The 9,912-nt window shown below is 44.8% G+C and overlaps 1 pseudogene; it reads right to left on the bottom strand.

Moving 5' to 3' along the window:
* Positions 1-6,600: 6,600 nt before the first annotated feature.
* LOC113624287 (hypoxanthine-guanine phosphoribosyltransferase pseudogene) lies at positions 6,601-8,317 on the bottom strand (annotated as a pseudogene).
* Between the last annotated feature and the right edge of the window lie 1,595 nt (positions 8,318-9,912).

Consider the following 9,912-nt stretch of genomic DNA (forward strand, 5'->3'; position numbering starts at 1 on the left):
TCCTGGGCACTGAAGAAGCCAGAGTGCCTGAGGGGCTCACATCATTGGAATAACCGCTATCCTGGGCTCCCTCATACCTGGGGCCTGGACCTGAGGGACCTCCAAACTTCCTGGGAAGTCTTCCAGAATAATCCACCAGGAAGGCCAGAGCAAGGTACAGCCCAAGGCAGAGAGGGCCAGAGCCATGGTGGGTCTGGAGGGAAAGGGCAGGGCCCTCAGTTCTCCACGCTCTCATCTTGCCTGACTGTGACCTCCCAGGCCTTGACCCTCTTCTCCACACCATCTGAGACCCCCAGAACACAGCACCCCTCAGACCTCAGCTTCCATCACTCTCCTCACTTACTCTTCACTGGCTGCTGACAAAGAGCCATTGTCCACTGCTGCCCAGAACGAGGCTCCAGCTCTTTCATGGGATTTCCAAGTAGTGAGGCACGGCACTTGGGAGTCCAACCCTAATCCGGTCTGAAGTATGTGGGACCCTGCCAAGTTACAGTGTTCTTCTCAAGGCCCCTCGATTCTCGCAGGGGGACGCCCACGGTGTCATTCCTCCCGGGAGTAATGACTTGTGGCTTTGGAGAGAGTCTGTGTCTGCAATTCTTCTCCGTTCTGGCACTGGTATGCTGATGATGACACCAGAATTCCCCTTCTACTCCCTAATCATCCTTCAAAGTCCACCTTGCTTCCTGGCTCCCCCTCACGGGGTTCATCCCTGAGAAATCGGCAAGGTCAGCAGAGTCCCCTCCCCTCACCCCGCACTCTGCTCACTCCCTCTGGGTCAGTACGCGCACTTCCATCTCAGCGGCTCTCACACAGCCCTGTCTCCTGACTGCTTAACACTCTTTCCTCTGCTAATACTCAGTAAAGGCGTTACGGCCGGTTTGCAATATGGCAGGCACAATGTCAAACTCTTCTATAAATTCTCTCATCTAATCCCCATTTAAACACAGCTCCTGGCACATGGGAGGGGGTCCATAAATATTTCTTGGCTGGATGCATCCTCACGAAAATCTTTTGTGGGAGGTACTATTAATCTCTCCATTTCATAGATGAGGAAATTAAGGCTTAGAGATGGTAAATAACCAGTCCAAGGTCACAATGAGTAGTGTCAGAGCTGGGATTCCAAGGGCTTGTTTATTCCTAGGCCTTATAGACTCAGCCCGTTGATCTTCTGCAGTTTATTCTTTCATTTAACAAATATTTCAGTTTTTACTATGCACTGGGAACCAGTCCAGGTTCAGGGATGCAGCAGAAAATAAAAGAGAAAATTTCTGCCTTACGGAGTTTACATTCAAATGAGGGACACAGATATTAAATATGATAAATAAGTAACATTTATAGTATGATTAATAGTGGTAAGAGCTGGGGAAAAAAATAAAGAAGGGAAAGAAAGAGTGGGGTGTCATTTTAGATGGAGTGAGCAGGAAGTCTTCACAGAGAAGGGGTAGTTGAGTACAGACCTGAAGGAGGTGAGGGAGATAGCGCCTCAGAAATCCAAGGGAAGAGTACGAGGTGCAAAGGCCCTGAGGCAAGGAGGATTCCTGGTGAGTCCCAGGAACAGCAAGGAGCTCAGCGTGGTTAGAGCAGAGTCACCGAGGGAGAGGGCAGTGGAGCTCAGAGTAGCAGGGTCAGGTCGCATAGGACCTTAGGCCACTGTACAGAGTGGAGTGAGTGCCGTGGAATTCACTGGAAGACTGTGAGGGGAGGCATGCCATGTTCTGATGTGCTTTTAATGAGGTTATTCTGCCTGTTGATTGAGACTTTAGAAAAAGCAAGGCAAATGCATCAGCAAAAAAACTAGCTAGAAGGCTGCAGCGATCCTCCAGACAGGATATTATAATGGTTAGACTAGGAGGAGGCAGCAGAGGTGGCAGGAGACGGTTGATTCGGGATGCATTTTGTAGACGGTGCCAACAGGGTTCCAGACCCCTGTACCCACTTGCCTGCTGGACACCTGAAAGCTCCCTAGCTCCTCAGACTCATCAGGTCTGAAATTGAACACATTATCTTCCCCCAAGATATCTTCATCCCTCCTACACTTCCATCTCCGCTAATACCACTCCAGCTGGACAGTGGTCCAGCCAGAAACCTGGGCATCACCCTCGATTCCTCCCTCTGCCCACCTCTCACATGCAATCGGCCACCCTATCCCATCCAGTCTGCTCTCTCCTCCTTCATCCCCATGTCCTCTGCCTCATTCAGTGCCGCATCCCTCTGGCCTGGACTCTCTCAAGTTTCCCTCCTCCGGCCTGGGCTCAGCAAACTCTACACGGCACCAGATGGATCATTATGGGAAGCAGACCATATCCGTTTAAAACTCTTCTAAGACTCTCTGTTGCCTGTTGAATAAAGTCCAAGTTCTCTGGCTCAAAGCTGTCTAAAAGAAATACATTGCGAGCTACACACGTAGTTTGGCTTTCTCTAGTAGCTGCATTTTGAAAAGTAAAAAGAAAACAGATGAAATTAATTGTAAATATGTGATTAACCCAATATATCCAAATATTATCATTTTAATACATAATCAACACAAATTATATATATTCATATATCTATTAATAATATATGTATATTTACTAAGTCTTTGAAATCCAGTGTATAATTTACACTTACAGCACATCCCAATTTTGACCAGACACATTTCAAGCACTCATTGGCAACGTGTGGGCACCAAACTGTACAGTGCAGCTCCAGACAAAGCCCTCTCTCATGGTCTTTTCTACCACTTCTCCTGTCTCATCCCTGTTCCCATTCCACCTTCCCCTGCCACTTGTTCCTTGTGTTCTAGCAGATCTGACCAACCTAGAGTACCCCAAACACACGTGCTGTTTCCTGACTCCCTGCCCTTGCACATAAATACAGTGGTGCACAGCAGCAGGCCTGTACCCACTCTCAAGAGCCAATTTTGCACATCTCTTCCCCACGTGCCATTCAGTGATGCCATATTGGTAGCTTGACATTGGCCATCGTGGGAGTATTTATGCCACAGAGACTGACAAACACTGTAAACCAGGCTTTTAGAGAGGATGGAGACCACCTGCTAAACATATCACTGCCTGTCACTGCACATAATACTCACCCCTTCACAATCCTCTTCTCCCACCCCTAGTTCACCTGATAAACATTTCATCCAAACATTTTATCATTTCATTCATCCTGTCTGTGTAGGTTTACCCTCCTACTAGTCTTCAAGTTTGAAAAAAGAGCCTAGTTTTCTGTATGCAATTAGTACATGAGGTCCTCCCTCCTCCTCTGTTTTTTCCCTGAATACCCTATCATAATTATCACTGTATATAAGAGACCATAAAAAGAAGAAGTTTAAAGTATAAGTTTAAAAATGAAACCCATCTGGGTAAGAATCCTGCCTCCTCTACTTACTGGGGATGTAGCCTCAGTCAAGGTACTTATTTATAACAAACACTGGTTTCCATACCTGAAGAGAGGTTTAAAAACACATCATCACAAGATTATCGTGATGATTAAATTATACAAATTGCTTAGTCCATTAGCTGGCACATACCAGACACTCGAAAATGTTTAGATATTATTAAGTCTTTCAGCATTTATCATTTGTATAAAGTAGTTGCTCAAAACACTTTTGTTAAAATAAATGTTGAATGAAATTTCAGAAATTCCTCATGTCCGATTCAGAGAGTGTATGAGTCAGAACTCCAGCTGGAGACAGACAGCACATACACTCAAAGGGCTGACTAAGGGAGGGCTTGTTAAAGGACTCTTTACAAAGGTCTGAGCAGGGTTGAGGGAAGTCCAGGGTTGGCAACAGTCTGTTACCACCTGTAGGCATGAAGGTGTGATGGGGGAGCATGTCCCTGAACCCGGTGAGAACTGTAGCTGGAGGAAAGGCCACCCAACGGGAGCTATAGCCTCAATGAAGGAACCTAGCAGGTGTCAAACCATCAGGATGGGGGTTGAAGGGATACTCCACCTCGATTTTCTCCAGCTTATTTGGAGGACGCCCTGCCAGTGCTTCCCACTGGCTGAATCCAAGTGAAGCCCAGGGCAAGCGGTACTCACACAGCTCCTGAAGGTCAGCCTCTTGGGCAGTGAGCTGATGGGGAAGATGGAAGATGGGCTGGAGGCCCAAAGGGAGACTCGAGAGCAGAGACTTCAAGTGGGATTGAGCCTCCTTCAGCCTGCAGGTGTCAAGTCTTGCTTACATACCATAGATAATAATCATTGAGACTGGGCCTTGAAGGATAGAATCAGATAACAAGCATTCATATGGGCCAATTTTGGTTACTTTATCTACAAGTGTGTTCTCTCAAATGTAAGAAAGCTGATTTCATTCTGTAATCCTCTACTTGGTTGGCACCTAACAATTCTTAGAGTCAGGAAGTCCATTCCTATGTCTTACTTAAAATATTCCCACCACGACAGAAATATATTGTATTTTAAACAGTTCTCTGTAGAGAGGGGAAAGAACTGGTATGTAGATGGATAAATAGATAGCCTTAATTAAATCACCACTATAGTGTTTTTACCTTTACAATTGACCATCACAGCTCTTTTCATTTTTCTCCTATGGTCCTCTTTTCCGACTTTCTAGTGGGTCTGTAGAAATGACCTGTTGAGTATCCTGCTGATATCAGAAGAACTGTTAAAATGCCAGTTGTGATTATCTTTGCTGCTGTTGTAGGCCTGGATGATTTTCCTGGGAAGGCCTGGAGGGAGGCTGTAACCATCTCCTGGCTTTATTGTGGGGCCTCTTCAGCTTCTCCACAAGTCCCTTATTCTGGAGAAAATGGTTGTGGCCAGACCAATTCTACTTCCCTATCTGTCCTAAAATTTGGTGTTCTGAGTCTTCCCTTCCCAGCTAACACTTTCTAAAAGTACCGGCTGACATGAAAAGAAATGACATTGAGTTATTTGTAGTGAGGTGGTTGGACCTAGAGTCTGTCATACAGAGTGAACTAAGTCAGAAAGAGAAAAACAAATACCATATGCTAACACATATATATGGAATCTAAAAAAAAAAATGGCTCTGAAGAACCTAGGGGTAGGACAGGAAGAAAGATGCAGACATAGAGAATGGACTTGAGGACATGGGGAGGGGGAAGGGTAAGCTGGGACAAAGTGAGAGAGTGGCAAGGACATATATACACTACCAAATGTAAAATAGATAGCTAGTGGGAAGCAGCCACATAGCACAGGGAGATCAGCTCGGTGCTTTGTGACCACCTAGATGAGTGGGATACGGAGGGCGGGAGGGAGATGCAAGAGGGAGGAGATACGGGGATATATGTATATGTATAGCTGATTCACTTTGCTATACAGCAGCAACGAACACACCATTGTAAAGCAATTATACTCCAAAAAAGACGTTAAAAAATAAAATAAAAGTACTGGCTGAAGCCCATTCCACAGGAAAGAGGTTCCCAGAAGGGGCAAGCAGTGAGGGATCCAGACTCAACCAACATTCTGATTCCTCCAGTAGAATGTAAGCCCCATGAAGACAGGGGCCACGTCTACCTGCTTACCGGTGTCCCCAGTGCCTAGCCTGCTGCCTGGCACATAGCAAGTGCCTACTGTTTTTATAGAATGAATACATGAATGAATGCACACTGTGTGCCAAACACTCTCATGTCAGCAGTGGGCAAGGCCTCAACCACAGACCTTCTGGCTTTTGTAGTCAAATGCACCCCACTGCTTCCCGTCCAAGATGCCTCCCTTCAAACAAGCCACTTTGCTTTACTTTTGCTATTCCCTAGCCCAAGCTCAGCTTTTCAGTAATAAGCCTGGACCACAGCGGCTGCCATGATCAAGAGCTCCTCTCCCCACAGCTAATTAACCCATATGTGTTACTGTCTCTTCAATGTTTGCCTTGACCCAGAATCTTCCCCTTCTGACCTTAGGATCTGCAGCCACTTTGGGGGAGATTCTGTGTCTATCCCAGAGGTTTCTCTCTTTTTTTCTTTTTTTTTTCTTTTAAAGAGACAGCCTTTATTTTAAGGATTTTTACACTGAAAACTTCAAAAAGTGGTAGGTTTTGGGAACTTATTGACCTGTATTTAAAAGGAACCGTTGACAAAGATTTGCCAGAAATAATCTGAACAAGCGGGAAAATAGTTAATACTGCTGAAACTGACTAAAATAACTCCAGGATAGATGGTTTATCTGACATAACGTTACCTCTAAATACTGTCACTGATATGAAACTGACTGCTTCTTACTTTTCTAAATACACAGTGGTATAATTAACAATATTCAATCACTTCTGTTCTTTCCTGAATATATAAAAATTCAAATACCAATTAAAAAACTAATATATTCTTTTCTTTAAATGTTTCTTATAGATACAATTTCAATATTTTCATTCAGTGGTGGTGTGGTTTAAGAGACTTTTCATTCACAAATCAAACAACAATCCGCCCAAAGGGAACTGACAGTCTGTAGGCTCATAGTACAGATAAAGAGTTCGGGAATGCAGCAGCTGACATTTCTAACATACAAAACGGATGAAATTCTTAGAAGATACCTGCAATAAGCTCTACTAAGCAGCTGGCCACAGGACTAGAACATCTGATAATTTTCCTGGTGATTTCAACGGGACTCCAGATGTTTCCAAATTCAACTTGAACTCTTATCTTAGGCTTTGTATGTTGCTTTTCCAGTGTCGCTAATGACACAAACACGATTCAAATCCCTGAAGTATTTATTATAGTCAAGGGCATATCCTACAACAAACTTGTCTGGAATTTCAAATCCAACAAAGTCTGGTCTATATCCAACACTTTGAGGGGTCCTTTTCACCAGCACACTTGCAACCTTGACCATCTTTGGATCACGCTGCTTGGCCAAGGAAAGCAAGGTTTGCGTTGTTTTGCCAGTGTCAATTATATCTTCAACAGTCAAGACATTCTTTCCAGTGAAAGTTGAGAGATCATCTCCACCAATTACTTTTATGTCACCTGTTGACTGGTCATGACAGTAGCTTTTCAGTCTGATAAAATCTACAGTCATAGGTATAGATCTATCACTATTTCTGTTCAGTGCTTTGATGCAATCCAGCAGGTCAGCAAAGAATTTATAGCTCTCCGTGAGCACACAAAGGGCCAGGATGTGACGGCCTCCCATCTCCTTCATCACATCTCGAGCTAGCCATTCGGTCCTGTCTATAATTAGTCCATGAGGAATAAATACCTTTTCCAAATCCTCAGCATAATGATTAGGTATACAAAATAAATCTAGGTCATAACCTGGTTCATCACCACTAATCACGATGCTGGGGCTGTGGTCGCCATAACGGAGCCGGCTGCGTGTGGGCTGAGGGCAGTCTCCAGTGGTTTCTCTTTGAGTAAACTATTGTTGAGATACAGTAAGTCCCCCACATGGGAACATTCAAGTTGTAAACTTTCAAAGATGCGAACATGCATTTGCATGTCCAATCAGGTAAGCTAGTTCACGTGTCTGGCATACATTGTCACGTGCGTGCATCCTCCACAAGGGGTTGTGCTTTTGTGCACTTTACTGTCATCTATGACAAGAAAAAAAGAGCTACTACCCAGACATCACTGGATCGTTTTTTCAAGAGGGTAGATAGAGTTGATCCAGCAAGGAACCAGAACCTGTGCCATCAGTGTCAGGCGTGAGTGAAATACAGCTTGCCCTCGGTCTCCTATTGCTGACGATCCTTCAGCTCTACCATCTCCCACCTCCTCTCCCTCCTCCAGTCAGTAACTCTTCTTGCCTGTTCACTCGATGCCAGCCCCTGTATGCCAGCTGTTGTACTGTACTACTGTACTTTTCAAGGTACTGTACTGTAAGATTAAAAATATTTTCTTTATTTTGTGTGTGGGTTTGTTTTTTATGTATTATTTGTGTGAAAAGTATTATAAACCTGTTGTAGTACAGTACTATGTAGCCGATTGTGTTAGCTGGGTACCTAGGCTAACTTTGCTGGACTTACGAACAAATTGGACTTAGGAACACGTTCTCGGCATGGAACTCGTTCGTATGTGGGGTACTTACTGTATTAGAAACCCTGTCTGCCCCCAGAGCCACCACCTGCCAGTAGTGAGCTCCACGACCCAGTGGTGGTCTGGCAGCTCCTGGGGCATCCCTGGTCGGGGCGGAAGCCTGTCTAGTTTCAGGCTGCCCCAGGGTACCCACATCAAGCTGTAACCTGGCTCCAGACTGAGTTTCCCTTCAGTTTTTCCCTCCAGTCATCCCCACGGACTCCTGGACATCCCTGGATTAAGGGTCCCAGGGAATGGTGAGGACAGTGTCTTGTTTGGGTCGCCCTCCACGCCTCCCCCACGATGCAGTGCCTCACTGTCCGGGATGTCTCCTCGCCCACAGCCATAACTACCAGCTCTGGGACTTCTGTTGCCTCTGCTTGCCCTGGCTGTGTTCTCTCTGGCAGAGCCAGCTGTGGAGCTAGCAAAGCCCTGAGTGAAAGACACGCTTGATCTTTTTGCAGTCCCTTCTCCTCCACTTATAGGTATACCTTTTACAAAACGTGAACTCTTGTGGGTGGGCCTTGGGACAGTGTCACATTTCAGAAGCACAGGACAATAGCCAAAATAGATTAAAAGGAATGTCTTTGCTCATCCCTCATGCAAGTCATTATGGAAGCTAGACAAAGATTGGAACTCATAAACATTTACTACATTTTCGTTTCCGTCTCCTTTGCTCAGAGGTGCTCTGAGAGGCTCTCCTCCTATCCCTGAAGAAAACTCCTCTACTCTCTGCCTCCACCTCCATTCTCCTCCTCCCCCAGAACTGGGTTATATAGCTTGACTTAGCTTCTCTCCCAGCAACAAGGATCCTTCCTCTTTGGAAGTGGGGGAGAAGTCAGGAGTGTACAATTAAAGAATTCTTTTTATATGTTGGGAGAGAGGGAGTAGTGTGTACTTACACAGAAATCAGCTCTGGTCCATCACGTAGTTTTCAGAATAGGCATAGCCTCATGATTTTATTCTTAGTCACTAACCACTAGAAACACGTTCCTACTGATCTTATGATGTTTAAAGTGTCATGTTAACGATTACCATCCCAGCTTGGTAACTGAGCCAGCTGGCTGGTGAAAAGCAATAGCTCTGTGCTTAAGACTGGCTCAGGAACAGGATTCTGATGAGTTCTAGTTGGTCAGTTTTATCTGGTAGAGGTAGGGAAGGCTGCAACTGCATCATGGCTCTACCTTGTGTGGCAGAGCCTGTTCACCCATTCATTCGTTCACTCATTCATTTATTCAACCAACCAAGATTTTTCTGTGCAGCCATTACTAGTCCAGCTCTGTGCTACATACAGAAGAGAGAGACGAATAAGTCTCAACCTTCACCTAAGGAGCACACCTCAAACTGGGGAGACAATCAGGCGACCTCATCAATCATAACACAGTTTGGTGGTGTAACGGCAGACAGAGAAGCAGGAACCAAAGGGTCACTGGGACAGAACAGCTAACTCTGACGTGGGATAGAGATGGATCAGTCTAAGAAGCCTTCTCAGAGGAGGTGATATTTGAGCTGGGTCAAAAGAAAAAGTAGAAACACTTCAGATGAAGAATGAAGTACCAGCATTTCAGGAAGAAGGCACAGAACAGGCAATGCCACAGTTACATGAAAGGGGATCCTAAGTTTGGGCAAGAATGAAAAGCTTAGAATAGCTGGACGCAGAGTAGTGGGAGGGATACTGGGAAGTAGGTGGGGGCAGAATGTGAAGGACCTTGGAAAGTTTTAAAAAAATACTGGAGGAAAATAGAAAAGATTAAAAATTACCTATACTCCCCATCCTTTATTAATGTTATAGAAAGTATGACACAATGGAAATTTCCTCTTTGCCCATCCAAAATCACCATACCAAGGAAACCTCTGCTAATAGTTTAATAAATGTCCTCCCTTTTTCCTAAATTTATGCAGGTATTTTTATGTATACAAATTTAAATCACATTTTAAAAGA

The sequence above is a fragment of the Aethalodelphis obliquidens genome, unplaced genomic scaffold (genome assembly GCF_003676395.1).
Source record: "Aethalodelphis obliquidens isolate GAN/ISIS:26980383/991018 unplaced genomic scaffold, ASM367639v1 scaffold13, whole genome shotgun sequence".
In the NCBI taxonomy this organism is placed as follows: Eukaryota; Metazoa; Chordata; class Mammalia; order Artiodactyla; family Delphinidae; genus Aethalodelphis; species Aethalodelphis obliquidens.